This window comes from Lycorma delicatula, chromosome 7, assembly GCF_047948215.1.
Source record: "Lycorma delicatula isolate Av1 chromosome 7, ASM4794821v1, whole genome shotgun sequence".
Lineage (NCBI taxonomy): Eukaryota > Metazoa > Arthropoda > Insecta > Hemiptera > Fulgoridae > Lycorma > Lycorma delicatula.
The window spans coordinates 34,379,456-34,399,908 of NC_134461.1; the positions used below are offsets into that span (position 1 = coordinate 34,379,456).

At 30.6% G+C, this 20,453-nt stretch overlaps 1 protein-coding gene and 1 long non-coding RNA gene across 2 annotated transcripts in view; one reads left to right on the top strand and one right to left on the bottom strand.

The window, feature by feature from the left end:
• Nucleotides 1-20,453, bottom strand: part of Ms (neuropeptide receptor myosuppressin) — a 193,463-nt gene that overhangs the window by 67,845 nt on the left and 105,165 nt on the right. The gene's annotated exons all lie outside the window — the stretch shown is intronic.
• Nucleotides 1-20,453, top strand: part of LOC142328098 (uncharacterized) — a 135,566-nt gene that overhangs the window by 12,074 nt on the left and 103,039 nt on the right. The window lies entirely within an intron of this gene.

Sequence of the window (20,453 nt, forward strand, 5' to 3'; positions counted from 1 at the left end):
AACAGTTTAGTGACACAGTATCTTAAACAGCTCCTTGAGCTTACCTAACAGCGTGAGCGTACTAAGCGCGGTTCCATACACCGGCTTACGTGTCCCAACCGCTCACTTGTCATGTATTTGCTAAAATGGGTAGGCGCAACCCGTCAACTACTAAAATTACTCGTATAATATGACATTCATAAATTAAAATTCATTTCGTCGAGGCAGCAATTCATTACCACCCTTAGGTCACTGAATATCGAAAAGTACCTGTCCACCTTATTAAAGCGCTTGGAGCCTTAATTGGTTGGTGGTCAGTCATATATATCTCTAGGTTAGCTTCCCACAGCAGTGCGGTAGGAGTATTTTCCCGTAGGTAAACTACTGATATCGGTTGAACAAAGCACGGTTGCATCAAGGAACTCCCACACGGACCGACAATACGGCTTTCGTCACATTGACTCGCCGCTTATGAGTGGCCAGTTTTCCCCTTGACCTAAGTTCCAATAGAAAGAATAACTTTACACAGGAAAGACGGCTGAAGAGTCTTTGGAAGAGTCAACGGAAAAGGTCCATTGATCTTCATACTCTGAACAACAACCAAATACAAAGGCTCAGAAATTATTTTTTAAATAAACAAATTTTATCAAGCCATAGCTCAAACAGATAAGGATCTCATTCCACTTAATGTGGCCAATCCGTACGACTAAAATAGAGATAATACTGGACCAACCACCCACACAGAAAAACTACGGAGATGGTCAGAAAAGGCACTACATGGTAAATATAGGAACATCATCCAACAACCTCACACACGCACAAAACTATTACACAAGTGGCTGCAAAGGAGATAAACAGAACCAGAAGGATTTCTACTAGCAATTCATGACCAAGTCATCTCGATAAGAAATTACCAGAAACACATTCTCAAGGACTTCACAATCCAGATCGACAAATGCAGGAAATGTCACATAAAATTAGAACAATAGACCATGTTACTGGAAGATGTAAAATACTGGCAGGGACTCATTGCATAGAACGGCACGATAAAGCTGCAACAGAAATTATTCGCCAGTAAATCGCAAAAAACTACAGCTTAGTTACAACAGAAACTCCGTACTTCAAATTCACCCCTGAATCAATCCTAGAGAATGAAACAGTAAAATTATACTGGGACAGGTATATTCACCAATAAAACTGTCACTGGAAATAGACCAGACATTAATAAAAAAGAAGAATAAAAACACCTATTTCATAGAAAGTATCCATGCCCAACAAATCTAACTAACAACAAAAGGAAGACGAGAAAATTTCAAAATATATAAGAAAGGAAGAAATAAAGGTACTCTGGAAACAAAATCAAGTCACTATAGTACCAATAGTTATATCCGCAACTGGAATCAGCATAAGACATTTTAAATGCTACCTAAATGAAAATTCTAGAAAACACTCTTACTTCAATCCATATCGTAAAAAATCCATATAGTATTAAAAACATGCAGAATAATCAGACAGTTTCTAAACAATCGGTGAACCAATCATGGCTTGGTTAGTCTCGTTCTTATGGATACCTTTCGAGTATGAAACTGTAATGAAAGAGAAAATAATAATAATACTTTGTTTTTGAATAAATTATACAAAGTGAAAGAGATTTTCGTAAGTCAACTCGTGTATCTATTTTTTTATGGATGTTCAAGCCTTTTTTTTTACTAAATGCACCCAATTTGATGCTTCTTTTTATGGCATTGATGCCATAAAAGGTCAAGATGGTGAGGTTGTAGAGTAAGGTCACATTCAGTATTTCGAGATTTTGACTTTTTAAAGTCATATTTTTCTTAAATTGCAAAATAGCCCCCCACCCCAAAAAATGCTCTAAACTTTGAAGCGTTTTTGTTATCATTGTGATACTTGTTTTTCATTGTGGATTCTTCTGTTGTCTAATTACGCATATACATTAATATTTAATAAATTCGGAGCCCCAAACCCCACCGAGCGCCCGGATCCGACCAATAGTCATGCATTTTTTAACATTTTCCTTCTTCTTCATTTTTATCGTAATCATGATTGCTTTAAAAAATATTTTTTTATAAAACTGAACTTTGACTTCCACTTTTGGGGTTCAAGCAAAAAATAGCATAATCGGGTGAGGTATCAGTTTATACATTCTCAAGGGCGCTGAAAACGTTTTTAATATATAAGTTGTTGAAATAGATTTTTTTATAGTAATACCAGATTTGACATTTATGGTTTTAACCTCAAGCCATTATTATTATCTTGCAATTGTAAGGTGGGATTTTTTCAACACGTCAATAATATATTAGTTATATTTTATTTATAAATAGCCGCGTGACGGGCTATTTATATAAGTTTGTATATATATATATATATATATATAAGTTCTATAACTGTGTTGTCAGTTTTTTTTACCTGTCTTATTACTATTATTTAAATTTTATTTTACATTTCTAATTACGAGTATTTAAAAAAAAATTTAATAAAAAAAGCTTATACTTAATTAAAATTTTTGTCAACTATGTGTAAAATTTAACAAGTAAATTTTATTAAAATTTCAATGAACTAATCATGTCATGCGTGACGTCATGTGAATAAATTTTTTTTATAATAGGAGGACAAATGTGTATGTCAGAAACTGTGCAAGTATACATAATCGAATTTAATTTGAGAAGACTTCAGAGGGATTTTTCCCTTAGGAGAATTAATTATTTTCCTTATAATATTAAAAAAAAGAATAGCATTATTTTTAATAACAGTTATTCTAAACATACATACATGCAGTATTGTTAATTAAAATTTAAAGTACGCGATACCATTTTAACATCCATAAAATACAAAATGAAATAATGCATTTTAGTTTTATTTTCGTTAGTTTTTAAATTATAATTAATCTCATTTATTAAATACAATTAAAAATTTCTTAACTTGCCGGCCAATTATAATATTTATTCAAGGTTGGCGCTTTTTAAGTTAATAAGTCCCTCATGAAATTTATGGTAATATTCTGGCTTTTTTTTTAATCGTTTCATTTAGTTGCCTCACATTTATTAAAAATATAACTCATATGAATTAAAATATGTGTTTCAAAAAGAATTTCGGGGTTTTAAAATTACGTAATATTTTTTATGTTTTACTTAAAGTGATAAATTATATATGAAATAAAAGATAAACTTAAGCAGTTTTTTCTATAATTGTTCAATGTGTGAGCACTATTCCTCAGACGGCACACATTTAGCCGATAGGAGAGTTCATCCCATACCTTAATCAGTAAGTCTGGAGTAATTGATGCGATAACTACTTCAACCCTATGTCTCAAGACGGGTAGGTCAGCCGGTAACGGTGGCAGATACACTTGATCCTTTATAAATCTCCAAAGAAACAAATCGCTTGGGATCAGATCGGATGAACTTGGAGGCCACGGCAAACAAGCCCTGTCATCTTGTCCCCGGCGACCGATCAAGTGATCGGGGAGAATTTCATTTAACCGGTCATCACGTACAGCGTTATGCCAGTGAGGAGGCGCACCATCTTGTTGCTAAATAAAGTTCTTTGTTTCGTATTATAGTTGAGGAAAGAACCATAATTGAAGCATATCAAGATAGTTCATTCCAGACATATTTTCTTCCGCGAAACTTTTTTTTCTTCCAGTAAATTTGCCTTCGGGATATGGCACAAAAAAACATTTAGTTTTGTTCACACTGAAATATTTTTTTGAGGATTTTCTGATCCCCATATATCCACGTCGTGAATGTTTAATTACTTTTCCGTTAACATGAAATGTTGATTCGTCACTGAATACGACACGATAAAGAAAGTTTTCATCGTCACGGTTAAATCATAATCTAAAGATCTTAGAACTGGTCATAGCCGTAATCGATATAGACTCTAAAACTGTTTATGTTGCTCTTTTATTTAATGCATTAATGTACGTGAAATTTGTGAAATATTGCATAGCCTTACAACCCCGATATCCAGTTTGAAACACATGGTACAATCATTTATAAAAATCGATTTTATTATACATTTTAATTTAAATCTACCAACAAACTTAAAGTCCATTTTAATAAAATTTAAGATTTATATAAAATTGATAAAATTTAATTTCATGTTGACAAAGTAAAACGTGTTAATTTTCTTTAAAAAAGAAAACATGCCCTCAGGTACGTGTAAACAAGAAACAAGACATTTCATTTTGATAATTTGAAATAATTATGATTATATTTGGACAAACGTTTAGGATTAAAAGCTGAATTTATATGTTGGATGGTATGTAAAAAAAATCATAAATTTCATTATAGAACAAATAATAATGAAGAATGATGTACTTTGAAAAATGTAAAGCCATTAAAGAGTAAAGTTTTTAAAAGTACATTAGTAAAGTAGTAATAGAAACGGTAAAGAAGGTAAACCGCTCTCTATCTACTTTCCTTTAAACCTAATGTGGCATCTTATTATTATTAAGAAAGGTTGGAAAATTTTCGGGAATGTCTTTCATCATATATCGCCCATAATTCTTAAATTTTGAAAAAAATATACATTTCAATTATGTCATGATATCTAAATAAATAAATTTCTTTTATTTTTATGTATCTGATCAACCAACTTATTTACATAGTTACACAGGTTTTTAATTCACTTTTTGATCAACTGTTGATACCACGGAGTTCATTAGAACCTCGTCGGTAAGAGGCGACGAAGTCAACGAACAACATTTACAGTTTTAAACATTACCTAACCTATCAGTGAAATGGAAATGGGGGAAAATTAAGCGTGAAAACATTATATTTCAGTTCAATTAGATTAGTAATAAAAAATACTTTCAAAAAATACCTCGAATTTTGTTAGACAACGTTGTTTTTTCTATTTGATGAACCGCGGGACTCGAATATTTCATTTTACTCATTTTTTTACCGTGACTTTACGAATCACGCCACTAGATAGCAGTACTGGATAGTATTATGTATCGTACAATAAAACTTGATAATGTGCTTAAAATAATAAAATTTGAAAGAAAATATACTACAGCTTGTTGTAATAGTAAATGCTATTATGTAAATGAAAGTACTGAAGATGAAACAAGTTTTTTAATTCCCATCACTTCTTAAAAAAATAAAATAAAAGTATTAGTTTACAAGAGATTATACTAGTTTTATTAAAAAGGAAATAAATAAAAATCGAAGGTTACACTTAGAAAGTAATAAGTGCAATCTTACATCACGGATTTTTGATTCGTGAAGGTCATTATATTATTTTTATTAAAATCGGAAAAATATGGTATGAAGTCAATGATATGACTATCAACAAAAAAAAAAAAAAAAAAAAAATTGGTCGTGAAATTCAATTTGTTTGTTCTAAGGCAATAAATTTTAATAATGAATCCATAAGATAACAATCAGTAATTCATAAAAAAATCTTAAAAAACCTTGCTGATATCCAAAAAAATTACAATGAAGTTGTAGACCGTACGGTAAGAGTCTCACAGATATAATTTCTTCCATTCAAAAAACAAAAATTTCTATAATTAACTAAAACTGTTTTTAACAAAACGATACTGATATAAAAAAAGGTAAGACACTACATTTCTATTATCAAAATTTGTTATTAATTTAGAATTTTTTTTATAAATGTAATAGACAATAGATGTACAATAATAGATAATTAACAATGTTTAAGCGTTCCATATAATAAGCAAAAAATAGAATAATTTGTTACAGAACTTTTACCGGCCCGATTCACATTTACAGAAATAATATATTTTTATGATTATTCGTTGTTTAATAAATGAAATCGGGCCGGTAAGAGTTTTGTAATAGTTTTTTGTTTTTGCATAGAACGAGCTTAAAAATCGTTTATTGTCTTTTATTGTATATCTATTGTGTATTACATATATTTAACATGTATTTTTTTTAAAGAAAATTATAAATTAATAACAGACTTTGTTAATAGAAATGTAGTGTCTTACCTTTTTTGATATCGGTATCATTTTGTTAAAAACAGTTTTATTTATATTACAGAAATTTTTGTTTTTTGAGCGGAAGAAATGATACCTGCGAGACTCTTATCGCACGGTTTATAATTTCATTGTAATTTTTTTGGATTTCATTTACTAGAAATTTTGATGTTTTTTTTTTAACGAAAATCTGAAATATTTTGTATATGTTTTATATTTAAATTAATATCTGTTGTTAGTAAGTTTAAATTTATTTGAAATACCTGTATTTTGTTTTTTGCTCTAATTTAAATAATATATTTATCCATGTACAATGTAAATTACATAGCTTCAGGATACATTATCATATGTAAATGAAAGGAGTAAATATTGAAAATTTAATGCAGTTTGAATATGGAATATTACATTTTTAAGGCTGATTTTTCTAACCTATTATTTTTAATAATGTTTGCTTACGTATAGTTAAAGTGGATGTTGCTTCAGATCCTGTCATCGAAATAATTCAATTTTTATCGAAGGAGGAAGACTGTATCCTACTTTCAATATTTTATCAAAAATAAAAATATTACAAAAAAAAAATAAAAATTAAATTATGGTTTCATATATTGTGACGCATCTTAAAATACGATAAAATAAACGGTAAAATGTCTTGTATATTTTGTCTATATAAAGTTCTTGAGTGTTTTTTTCTTTTTAATTTCAAATTTTATTTCCCAGCTGTTTTAGTATACAAAAATATAGGTTATAATTTATTCAAAGATTTTTGTACTTGTCTTTTAAATACCTGAAGATAAGTTTAATCTAAAATTATGAAATTTTGTGGATTAAAATAATTGATTCTATAACAAATTTGGTACTTCATTCGGATACCGATAGACTCCTTTTTCAATTTTTTCTTCCAAATCAGTGAATGTTTGGAGGTATCTGAGAGAAATTATAAATATAATCTACCAAACTTAACCTTATGCTCGCTTCGCTTCGCTAATCAAGATTAGCGAGTGAAACGAACATAGGTTAAATTTGATTAGATTATATTTATAATTATAAGCAATAATGATTATATTTGATCTCTCTCAGATACATTTGGAAGACCCATGTTTGAATAAAATCGATGAGTAGAATTAAAAAAAATATAGAAGACCAATCCAAGATTGATTATTAATATAGAAAATTGGTCCTTTTTCGGTAAAAATGTTATTTGGTTATTGGCTTATTTGGTGATTGTTATATAAATGTAAAAATGCGCGTTTTTATTGTTTATTTTTGAAAAAAAGAAGAAGTAAAAGTGGTACCCGCTTACCGAAAAAAGTCCAAAATTTGAAATAAAATTAAAGTAAATTACCGTTTATTTTTATTACTTTTATATATATATATAAGTAATCAATATATATATATATTGAACGACGTTGATTTTATACAATTTTTTACTCAATATTGTTTTTAGTGTATCGAAAATAATATTTTCAGAATCATCACTGAAACGATATTATTAAAATAAATACAAAATAAAAGAAAATAATAGAAGCATCCCTACTCTTAAGGAAAATAATTTTTTTCTCAATGTATCGAAGGTTTTTAAAATTATTTTTCTCTAAATGAGATTTTATGGATGAATTTTCAACATCTATGGAATCGTTAAGAAGTATCTATGGAATCATTAAGGCTTGTAAAGTAATTTTTAAGGCCACTTCATGTATTTAAAAAATTTTTTTTTTTTCAAAATGAGCCTTATCAGTATACGAGAAATATTTACAATTTATTAATATTTTAGTAAATAATAATTACTTCTTAAAAATAGATATTTATAAACTATATTAGTTGTTTCTTTATACTGTGTTTCATATTTTATAATATTATTATAAAGGAAGAATTATTCATGTTTTATGATATTGTCGTTTCAATTGATTAAATTGAACGAAAGTATTTTTTCTACGACTGAAAAAAAAATTTAATTTCATATAACCGTTAAATTCAATATTTATATCTGATGATTCATGATACTTATGAGCTAATAAATAAAAATCATTACTCCTCTTCGAACATAAGTGAGAAGTGCATATTTTCACCGTGTAGATTAGAAATTAAGATCAAAGTCACCTTTAAATTGAAAAAAAATATATCAAAAAGGTTCAAAAAAGTACAAAAAAAAAATCAAAAAGTAATTTTACTGCCGACAGAACTTGAACATTCGACCGCACACACGCTGAAAAGATAGTTGCCCGCAACTTTTGTTAAATTATGGCTGGAGTTTGGAAATCCGGAATTTCCTTTGGTGTGTTGAATGACATTACTGACTGGCCTTCAGTGTATGAATGCACGAGAGATTTTAATATGCGAGACTAGAAACCTAAGATATGTGCTGTTTGAAATGTATATGAGTATATACATTAATTTAAGATGTATGAACTTTTAAAGTTGCTTATACTCTTGTCTGTGATATTAGAAATTGGAGGCATGAAAGAAAGATCGCTCAAACCTGTGCACTAGCGCAGTTGTAAAATATAAATTTACGAAGATAAAAAAGTAGAAAATAAAAAAATATGTAAAAAAAAATTAAAACATCACTCTTAAATTAAACGCACTAAAAGGTAAAAAACAACTTTAGGAAGGTATCTCAGAATGGGATTTGGCAGCAAGCTTTGATGATGATATATAAGATTATGTGAAAGTCATAGCTTCAAGTTAAAAATATTTTATTTGCCAATATTTTCATATGCGTGAAGAATGATCTGAAGAGTGAGGAGCAAAGATTTATACTTTGACATGACCTTCCCTTTAGGACATTCATCACGCATATGAAAAAATTGGCAAAAACATCAAATTTTTAATTTGAAGCTGACTTTCACATAATCTTACATATTTCATTTAATCTTGTTGTCAAATCCATTCTGAGATAGCGTCTTAAAATTAATTTTTACCTTTTAGTGCGTTTAATTTAAGAGTGGTGTTTTAAAAATTATTCTTACATATTTTTTATTTACAGATAAATTCTAAAATAATTTTTCTTTACAGTAGAAGATGCGTAAATAAATCGTAACAGCTAATTGTCAATTAATCATTGATGAAAGGATTATTTTTTAATCTCTTTGTAAATTGTCATTAAAATATTAAAATAAAGTTTTCACATTTTTTTTTTCGTTTAACATTTTTCTTTCTCTTTAGATTGCATACTTATAAATGTAAATATTATAACTTTATAATATAATTACCCTTATTATATTTAACGATTTGCATATTTTAAATTATATGTTTGAGTTTCATATATAATTATAATTTTTACAAGTTAAATCACTTAAATATTTTTATTTGATCTGGCATTGACAGACTAATAAAAACTTATTTACACTTTGTATATATATATATATATATATATATACAAAGTGTAAATAAGTTTACGTATATAATTTACACTTATAATTTACATATATACAAAATATTTAAACGTTCGCTATCAAAACTTCCTATCCTTGACAAAAGTTTATAAAATGATTAAGAAGGAAAATCTATTAATTTATTTTAATGAGAAATTGTAATTTTTGTTTGATAAGTTGTTGAAAACGTTGTAAAAAAGTTTTTAATATTTGTATTCATAGAATATTAATTGTGAAAATATTTAAAAGGTTATTTAAGTTGTTTCACTTTCGAATAACTTTATGATAAAAACATAATAACGGATTTTGTATTTATGAAAATTAAATTTAATAATTGTTCTATTTAAAAGTTATTATTAATAGCTTATTTAGAGGGGGTGGGATAAATGAAAATTGATAACTATAGTACATTGACCTTAATGCGGGTAAAATGATGTAATATTTTATTAATAATGTAATTGCTTAATTGTTTTTAATAATTAGATATGTTGATATCAGACATTTTCTTGAACCATTCTGTAATAAAATAAATTTTTGATTAATCCAGTTAATTATATGAAGTTATGAAAAGTTTTAGTGAATAAATGAGATTTAAAAATAAATATTATCGGGAAGGGATGTTAAATAAGTAATTTAAATATGTAAAGTTTAAAAAGAAACACGGTGCCACTTACAGTTGCTGTCACATTTTGTTTATTACATCTTTAAAGTAAATGTTAATTTCTTGCACGTTATAATTTATGTGAATTATTTATTTATTAATAATTCTAAATAACTTTATTCTTGTCATAAAAAAATTCATTAAAAAATTTAATTTTTATATTTGTAAGTGTAATTAATTTTTATTAAAAAAAAAATTGACTAAATGTAAGTTTAATTTAATAGATATAAATCTTTAAATAAAATTAAACATTGATGTCATTTAAAAAGTTTACTTTTAGGCATTTTTTTTTTGGCGCAATATTTAATTTACGTACAATCGGTTCCAATTTACCGGAACCATAAGTAAATTGGAATATAAAAAAAAAAAAAAAAAAATACATGTAGAGAATGTTTGATATCTGGTTTCAGCTCCATATGTTAATTAATTATTTATTATGATATATTTTAGTACAGTTTCATTTTCTTCTTTTTCACTATATCTAGTTAGCCAAGTACAGGTGATGTTAATATACATATTTCATTAATATTATTGTACTGCTCACTCGTACATTAAAAACAAAGGATATTCATCTCATTTCATTTATACGACACAACAATGTAAAACATAATATAATTAATATCGAAAAAAGTAAACAAATAAATATAAAGTAATTTTTATAAGGTGAATCAGTGCATTTTTTATTTCACGCAAGGTTATCCTATGGATTACAGTTGTGGGCACTATTAGACTTAATTGCGTTAACAGAGAAGGCTTTCCATTGAAATACCTCAAAGAACTGTATAGTATACATATGTATACATCTGTTCACGGATGATCTGTATACAGATGTATACATAAATATATAATAAACATTAATCTACACTAATATTATAAAGAGGAAAGATTTGTTTCTTTGTTTGTATTGAATAGGCTCTGAAACTTCTGGACCGATTTGAAAAATTATTTTTCCATTAGAAGCCGACATTATCCCTGATGAACATAAGCTACTTTTTACCGCGTTATTTAAGCAATATATTTTAATTTTTATATCTTCGTAATTCAGTAACTGGCAACTGTACGTCGTCGTGTCTCTCTAGACGCTCGCGTCCCCACCTCCGCCTGCCAATGCTCCCTCGCCCCGCCCACAACCCGCTCGGCTAGCTAGGCAGCAGCATGTGACCTAAGCGTCACTGCGGGAGGGGAGTCAATGTCACAAAATAAAGTGGCTTCCTACGCAGCGGTTGTGTGCGATATCGAATATTTTTCCTTAAAAATATTTTGAATTTTTTATAATTTTTTAATCACCACTTCATATAGACTAATTCCTGTTCAACATGTAAGCAAATAATTTAGTATTAGTTGATGTAGTATTTAGTTTTTTTTATCATTTCAAAATGCCCAAAAGATTAAGATCTCAACTTTCTAGAAATAGTTTAAGGCTAGGGCAATAAAAATAATTTCAAGGGTATTTCATTTAAAGATGAAAAATTCATAAATTATTCACAAAAGATGAAATATTCGGCAAAGTGAAATGTTACATGGCAAGTGTGGAGTGGCAGAAGCGGGGTTTACCTCACTGTCATTTGCTGTTTTGGCTAGAAAGAAAAATCCAGCCAGACGAAATTGATAGTGTCATAGTTGCGGAACTGCCCAACCAATAAAACGACCCGATATTGTACGATATCGTGACTAAAAATATGGTGCACGGTCCATGCGGAGAGCATAACTTAACAGCACCATGTATGAAAAACGGTATCTGCACAAAAAAGTACCCTCGACATTTCGTCAACGATACCCAAACCGGAGAGGACGGATATCCAGTTTATCGTCATCGTGACGCCGAAAATGGAGGCCAGAGCGTTACGCTAAATATCAGAGGAAGTACTTTATATATAGATAATAGGTGGATTGTCCCTTATTCTCCATTATTGTGTAGGACGTTTAACGCGCACATAAATATCGAGTACTGCCACTCAGTTCAAGCCATCAAATACATTTGTAAATATATCAATAAAGGATCTGACCAAGCTACTTTTAGCGTCAAAAACCCAAACGATGAAGTGGAAAACTATGTAAATGGCCGGTACATAAGTACATCCGAAGCTGTTTGGCGAATTTTAGAATTTCCCATTCACGAGCGACATCCTACAGTCTTGCAGTTAGCCGTCCACTTAGATAACGGCCAAAGGGTGTATTTTACCGCAGAAACGGCTGAACAAGTGGCCCAAAACCCTGAACGACTGCAACAAATATCTTATTTTTTAAATGGGTACAAAAACCGTGTGAAGCCGGACCGGGCAGCTATATTCAATAAATTAAGTGATTCCGACGCGGACGAAGTCGCGGGTTTCAGCTATGTATCATATAGTCGTTAATTTTTGCGAATCAATTTTCACAATGAAATACTATTTGTAACGAGTGAATAATCCCACGCGGACGAAGTCGCGGGCTACGGCTAGTAAGTACATACAAAGATGAGTCTAAGGAACATTGATAAAGTTCAGAACATAAAAAAACAAAGAAAAAGGTAAAAAAAAAAGTCTTATTAATTACAAAAAGAATTACTAATCAAACAAAGAAACAATAAAACATATAAAAAAATCAACAAAAGTAAGTGGCGAAACGAAATGAAGAATTTTGACCAAATTCTAAGGTATAGAATCTAGGGTAGCTTATTCACCTCAAATCTATGAGATCTTATAGATGTAATGTATGTAGTCGCTTTAGGCACCTAACGCCATCACTGTTATTCAGAATGTAACCGCGAGTCAGTTCACATGTTTATTCAGTCTCATTTTGCATCTTGTACCGAATCGCCGTGTTTCCTCTGGAACGGTTGGCAATCCCAGATAATCGTGTGTTTCTGTGTTTTTTGAAAATTACAGCGCTTCTTTACCTTTCTCAATAGTTTGTTCTAGAATCCGCTGTACGACTTCTATGTTACTCTCACTTGTAGTGCCTCAGAGTTGGATTCTGTACGTCCAAATCGGTTTCAGGACCGCTGAGTATAGCAATTGCTTGTTAGGTAATGATAATTGCGACCCCCTGGCTTTTAAATAATTCAGAAAATATTAATGATGTTTTGGATAAAAGCTTAAAAATTCAATATAATAATATTGGAAAGGGAATTTTGAAAAATGAAAAAATTGAATTATAGATTTTTTAAAACTGTTCAAAACTACTGATATTATTTATATTATTACAAAAATGTTTTTTCTTTTTTTTTAATTTCCTGTTTATTTTCTGGTAACGTAGTTCTAGATCTATGCTGCAAAAAGGAAAGTATGATAACGAGTCAACTAATGAGGTACGGTTTTTTCAATTTTTAAGGTTTCATGATACAGGAACCACAAAAAATAAAAAAAGTAATGGTAATATTCTTATGTACGTAAGTTTTGGCGTGCATGAACCTTAATAACGTTTCACAGAGTAAAGTGATTATGATGAAATTTAATTCAGAGACTCGTGCCGGTGTCCGTGCGCGAGGGGTAGCGTCTCGGCCTTTCATCCGGAGGTCCCGGGTTTGAATCCCGGTCAGGCATGTAATTTTCACACACGTTACAAATCATTCATCTTCATCCTCTGAAGAACGTCTAACGATGGATCCGGATGTTAAAAAAAAAAAATGCAGAGACTCGTGTACAGAGGGGTCCAAAATAATGTATTCATTGTTTGCTAGTCCATATCTCGTGATAAAGTGACAAATTTGACTTGACGTGATAATTTATGGCACTGAGAGACAGAGTTATGGTATGTATTCGAAATGACCACCAGCAGCTTCTATACAACGCCCATGGCGCTGAACTGCACACAAAACTACGGCTGTTAGTGTGTCTGGCGTAATGAGAGTACATAACTACGATTTTTTTCATTAAGCACGTCGATTGTTGCTGGTTTTTATCGATACACGTTATTCTTGAAGGTCCCCCAGAGGTAGGTGTTCAGCGGTGTCAAATCAGGAGACCGAGGTGGGTACTCAGCAGCCTCTCTTCGACCCGCCCACCGTCCGGTAGAATTTTATCGAAATACAACCTGACATCTCGATGGTAGTGAGGCGGAGCTCCGTCTTGTTTTACGTAAAAAATTTCATCACCATACGGGTTTTGGATGGCAGGCAAAATCCTTGTCCGAAGCATATCAAGATACGCCTTGTTACAGTACCCTCAAAGAAGAAGGAACCAGTCAAACCAGGCACTGATATACCACACCACACAGCAATTCACGGTAGATGGTAGGTACACTGCCCTGTCCACATGAGCGTGAGGATTTACAGAAGCCCAGTAGATTCAATTGCGGCGGTTCACAGTACCGTTATGTTTGAATTGCGCCTCTTCAGACCACACCAACTTCCCTGCAAATTCCTCACCCTCGCCAACCTTGAGCTGAAACCATTCAGAGTACTTCATCCTTCGATCTGGGTCGTCCTCATTCATCGCGTTCAGCAGTCTTTCCATTTCGCACTTTTCAGAATGCGTCTTACACTTGACCGGCTCACCTCAATTTCGCGCGGTTGTAGCTGTTCGTGGTCGACCGGATCTTTCTTTGTGAACATCTATAGCAGTTCCGTTGGCTTCGAATTTATCGTGAATGCGGACAATTGTTCGATGTGTTGGTAGCGGTGTTCTAAACTCTCTCTGCCACTGCCACTGCCATTGTACCTCCTGAAAGTTCTCGCACTTACAGTACCATTTCAGTACAGCCTTGTGTTCTTCAAACGATAAGCGAACCTCAGCCATTGTTGCTACTCGACTGTCTTCTGCTGCACTGGCTAATACGACTGCCTCGTTTCACCACCAACAACCCGTGTATACGCGGCGTAAATTACCAGCTCCACCTACCACGACAAATTTAATACCTTACACTGTACTACACATTAGATTAGTGAGTGTAAGTCTTTTTGTTTAGATATTATTTAATTACAAACAGTGAGCACATTTTTTAGGACCCCTCTGTATATGCATCAATTTGTTGGTAAAAGTTCGGGGTAATATCTTCAGCGTAGTGAGATAAATAGTTTCTTTGGAGCCAACTTTCTTAAATATTTGTAAACATAACCCCTTTTTATATTAAGCTCATACATGCATGTCACCATTTAAAAAAAAAAATTCCCCGAAATTCCTCCTTTCCCAAAAATCGAAAAAAGCTGCCTTTTTATTTATTTCACATCTTTTAACCGATTTTTTTTTTGTCCTAGATATAGTACTTGTGCGAGTGACCTAAAAAAATTCTTTGGGAGCAACACTGGGTTCGGAGAAGCTGATCAAAGTTTAGAAATAACGATGTATTGAATTTTTTTTAAATTTCTGTTTTATTTTCATGTATCATTATTTTTTCACTACATAAGAATAAATAACCAATGCCAGATAAGTATTACAACTTTGTTGTCAAACTTTTTTTTAATAAAACATCAGTTGCAGAATCTACAATATGTTATTTCTCAAGGATTATGCAATACAAAATAAGTTTTTAAATATTAAAAAAAACAGTTCCGTACCTGCATCGTTTCCAGTTGTAATTAAAAACAACGTATTTTTTTAATATTATAAACTACTAGCTAAACGCCTGTTAATACACACACACGCGCGCGCGCGCAGAGAGAGAGAGAGAGAATAGTTGTAAAATGGTGGACTGGCTATACTTTTACGGATTTAATTTGTAAAATTAAACAAAAAATATCCCTAGGAAAAATGGCAATTTCTGCTTCGTTCTCCCATTGTTAGCCATTTTGTTATTTTTATGTAAAAATCTCAAGTTCGGATAGAGGAATCAGATTGATATTTAGTAAACGGCTTGGTTGACCCACCGAGTTGGTCTAGTGGCGAACTGGTCTTCCCAAAAAAGCTGATTTCGAAGTCGAGAGTTTCAGCGTTCGAGTCCCAGTAAAGGCAGTAACTTTTATACGGATTTGAATTGTGGATACCGGTGTTCTTTGGTAGTCGGGTTTCAATTAACTACACATCTCAGAAATGGTCGACCTGAGACTGTACAAGACTATACTTACACTTATACATCCTCATATTCATTACACTCTTTCATCCTCTGAAGTAATAACTGACGGTGATCCCCGGAGGCTAAACAGGAAAAAGGAAGGAAGTAAGTAATTAGCAAAATCAGGACTTAAATACCTTCGCAAATTACACTCGCGAAGAAAAAAATAATCCATGTTTATTTTTCAATCGGTTATATTTCCATAAATATTAGTTTTATAAAATGTAGGTTATTGGCTAAAATATAAAGACTTTTATTTTGAATAAAGTGAAATTTTATTTTTTTAAATCGGTTAAAAAATAGCCATGTTATGGCAGAAAATTTATGTAATTTTGTGTCCGTTTTCATGTCCTCCACTTTACGCTCAATTCGATTAGATATTAATTGTTTACAATTGCCATTTTTGCTAAGAATATTTTTTGTTTAGTTTTATGATATGTTTGTATATTAATATATATGTATGTGAGCGCGGGCTAATATATATGTTTGTATATTATTATTACTATGTAAAATCATAAAACGAAAACATTTTCTTTCTTAATTTTAGTAGTTTTCTGAAGTTAATTATCTGTGATTTTCTATGGATTTTACTGAATATCTTTCAAAAAAAAAAAAAAATAATAATATGAGATCCAAAACATTTTTTCGTTATGAAAGAGTGAACATCAACGCTTATGGTCTTTAGCCCGGTGGAAATCGGCAGCGTATGAAAAGGTGCCATGTCTGACCGAGAAACCCGGGACCTCCGCTCGAAATATTTAGATGCCACCATTTTTTTTTTAGCCTCCGGGATCACCGTTAGATATTGCTTCAGAGGATAAGATGAAATGACAATTTTGTAGCGTGTGAAAATGACCTATACCTGTCCGGTGGGAATCGAATCCTGGGACTTCCGATGAAAGGTCGAGACGCCACCACTCGCGCCACGGAAGCCGACTATTAATTGTTCAAATTTCCTAATGCAATTGATTATTTAATTTTAAATTATATTATTTTAAAGGTAGAAAGTATTTATACAAATTGATAATTTTCTTTAATCTCAATTTAATGTTAATTATTCAATTTTATTTTAGCGTAAATTAAAAGGAACTTTAAAGATTGTAGTTATATTCATTTCAACCTCAATTTCTGATTGGTTGTAACGTGATTACGTAAACATGGTCGATAACGTTTTTTTTTTAACTTTTATTAGTTGTATTTATTTTATCAGCATCTAACTTTTTCTAACAATTGATTCGCTTTTGTTTCATTTATCAAATAAGATCGAGGTAAACTGTTTAGCGAATGTATCTTTGTACGTCGTAGATTCATTAATTTCTAATCAGAATTGAATTATCGAAAAAACTATGGAAAATCCAAGATATTTTGTTGTACCTTAATCTTATCTAGTAGTACCTATATTAAGATAACATTTTTGTGAAATTTCTTCTCAGCTAAACAAGTTAGGGGAGAATAACTAGTGCTAGATTTTTATGTTCAACTGCAAATTATTGTGAACTCTATTACTCTTAATCATCGTCGAGGTTGAATACGTTTTCTTAAAACTTCGGTGCATATGGATAGATATTTTATTAGAGATTCTTTCTTTTAACCCAGATATTTTTAAATTAAAAAAAAAAAATTAATAAATTTTTCTTGACTATTTGTAAAATATAAATATTATGAACTGTCATAAAATTTATCAATATAAAAAAGTTATAAAAAATATCTTCTAAAAAATATTAACACCTATTTTTTGTTTGAACAAGATAAGTTTACTTAAATTCATTAGTAAAAAAAAAAAAAATATTTAATGGAAAAATAAAAAAAAAAAAATCATTACTAATAAAAATAAAATATTTGTTGTTACAAATATTTTATTGCTTTGGTTTAAAGTTAAAAAAAAAAAAAAATCGTTTTTTGTGTGATGTAATTGAATGGTACTTCAATTTGGAGATAGGTTTTCGATGTATGATTTTACAGTACCGTTCTGAAATGGAAATAGATTAACATTTATTCAGTCTCTTTTCTTTTCTGTCTCGATAAAAATAAGTTAGATAAGCGAACCCACCGGGTTGGTCTAGTGGTTAACGCGTCTTCACAAATCAGCTGATTTGGAAGTCGAGAGTTACAGCGTTCAAGTCCTAGTAAAGCTAGATATATTTACATGGATTTGAATACTAGATCGTGGATACCGGTGTTCTTTGGTGGTTGGGTTTCAATTAACCACACATCTCAGGAATGGCCGAACTAAGAATGTACAAGACTACACTTCATTTACACTCATACATATCATCCTCATTCTTCCTCTGAAGAATTATCTAAACGGTAGTTACCGGAGGCTAAACAAGAAAAAGAGAGGAGTGGGAACAGAACTACTCTTTCACTGTCTAGCGAACGTCACTTTGATAGTCTATGAATTACAGTTATTTTTATTTCCCAATGAATATTTGTTGTTTTCTTTATTTATAGTTCGTTTTCATATATCGGTACTGATGGCATTATTTTTATTTTTTCTTCCTGTAATTTATTTCTAGTACTATGTTAAGTTTTGAACTTTACTTGGACAAACTATAAAAAGTGTTTTTCCTATACATGAAGTGCTGAACCTTTTAATGCTTTAATAACGGGTTTCGTCGGGGACCTCTCTTCATGTGATTTAGCTTCTTCAGGAAAAAGAAAAAAAAAGAAAAAGTTAGATAAGCGAGCAACAAAAAGAAAAAAGTAAGCGTTATGAGGCATAAAAGTAGCAAAATCTTTCTTTATTTTTTTTTAAGATTCATTAATCCAATTTTTTTTTAGCATAAATTTTATAAGGATTGAATTTTATTTTAATATCAAGGGTTTTATATAGAAAACTTCGATGTCTTTCTATTTATTTGTCTTATATAGAAATTTTAACCAATAAACTGAATTTAGAATTAGTTTTTAAAAGCTATTCTTTCTTTTTTATATGCGGCGAAAAATCAGAAAAATAACGTAATCTTAAAACTACGTAATCTCAAAAAACTGTATTTTTGTGATATGTAAGTATATAATATGATATTTTCTATACAGTACACTTTCGATTGTTTCATGTAATAATTAGTTATAAAAATTAGAAAACTATATTCATTATGTTACTATCCAACCTAACCTCAGTTTTATTTACTATTAAAAAAAAAAAAAAGAATTCTAAATTCGAAAAAACAAAATAGCGTCGAGTTATTATTTTTTTTCGTGCTGGTTTATTTATTGTACGGAGGAGATGGCGTGGCGACCGAAACCGTCACATAGCTAAAACCTATTGATTTTATACAATTCTGACTTACAGTAGTAAGGTCTAGCCGTTATGAACTAGGGAAGGAAGCAAATTGCAGTAAGTTGTAATGAGATTTCTTCAAACTATTAAAGGGTGCAGCGGAATAGATTCCGAAATAAGAATATTCATGGAAAATTGGGAATCCTAGTTTTAATCATCAGAATAAAAACGTAATATACAAGTTTGGGAAGAAGATGAATGCCATCACGGCATTTATAGTGATATAAATGCCTTTTGCTAGAGAGATCAGGAAGGATCCCTCTAGAAGCTATTAAATATAATCTAGAAGGAAGAAAATTAAGAAATACGGAAGTAAGGAAGTAAGAAAAGTAAATAGGAACCTTCTAAGAAATTTACCTGTAGGATGCCTATGCGTGGAATAAGAAGTATATTTCAACTTTTATAAATATTTTACAAATATTTACATTTTCATTAGTAAAAAAATGTACTGAGAATTTTGATTCGGTTTCATGATTTTTCATCTATTTTTATAAATTTATTTATTTGCGATAACATTTATTTCCTTAAATTATCCATGTAATGTTTTTCAGAATCCAAATATTATCCTGCCACCATTTTCAGTTTAGACATCGTACCAATTTTTTATTTATACTATTTTTCTTGTCTTAAAAAGACATTTAAACGATATATCACACAAAGTTACCATTTAAAATGTTTTAAGTTACAAGCCCTGGACCCCCCCCCCCCGAAAAGTGGTTGAAATTCTATTCCTCGTCAAAAGATAAAGTATTTGACCCGATATCTTATCTTGAAAGTTACAGTATTTATCTGGAACAGTTTTAAAGATGTTGAGGGGTTTCCATATTTTTGACTCGCTCTGTATTATTATGATTGTATATGCATATGTGTAGGTGCACTATAAGTAGATTTGTTCTGTTGTGTATCAATTAATTAATATAATAAATAAACAGATTCTAGATTTCATTACCGATTAGTCTTTTCTAACGTATTTTTTGACCGGTACTTTTCAAACATTTTTTTTTTAACCTCTGGGATTACCGTTAGGTATTGGCTCAGAGAATGAGTTGAATGATTTGTAACGTGTAAAACTGCCATGCCTGACCGGGATTCGAACCCGGGACCTCCAGATGAAAGGCCGAGATGCTACCACTCGCGCCACGGAAGGCGGCACTTTTCTAACTCTACTTAAAAAAGTAATATAAATGAATATTATTGTTTATCTGTCGCCTGTTGTTAGGGAATAAA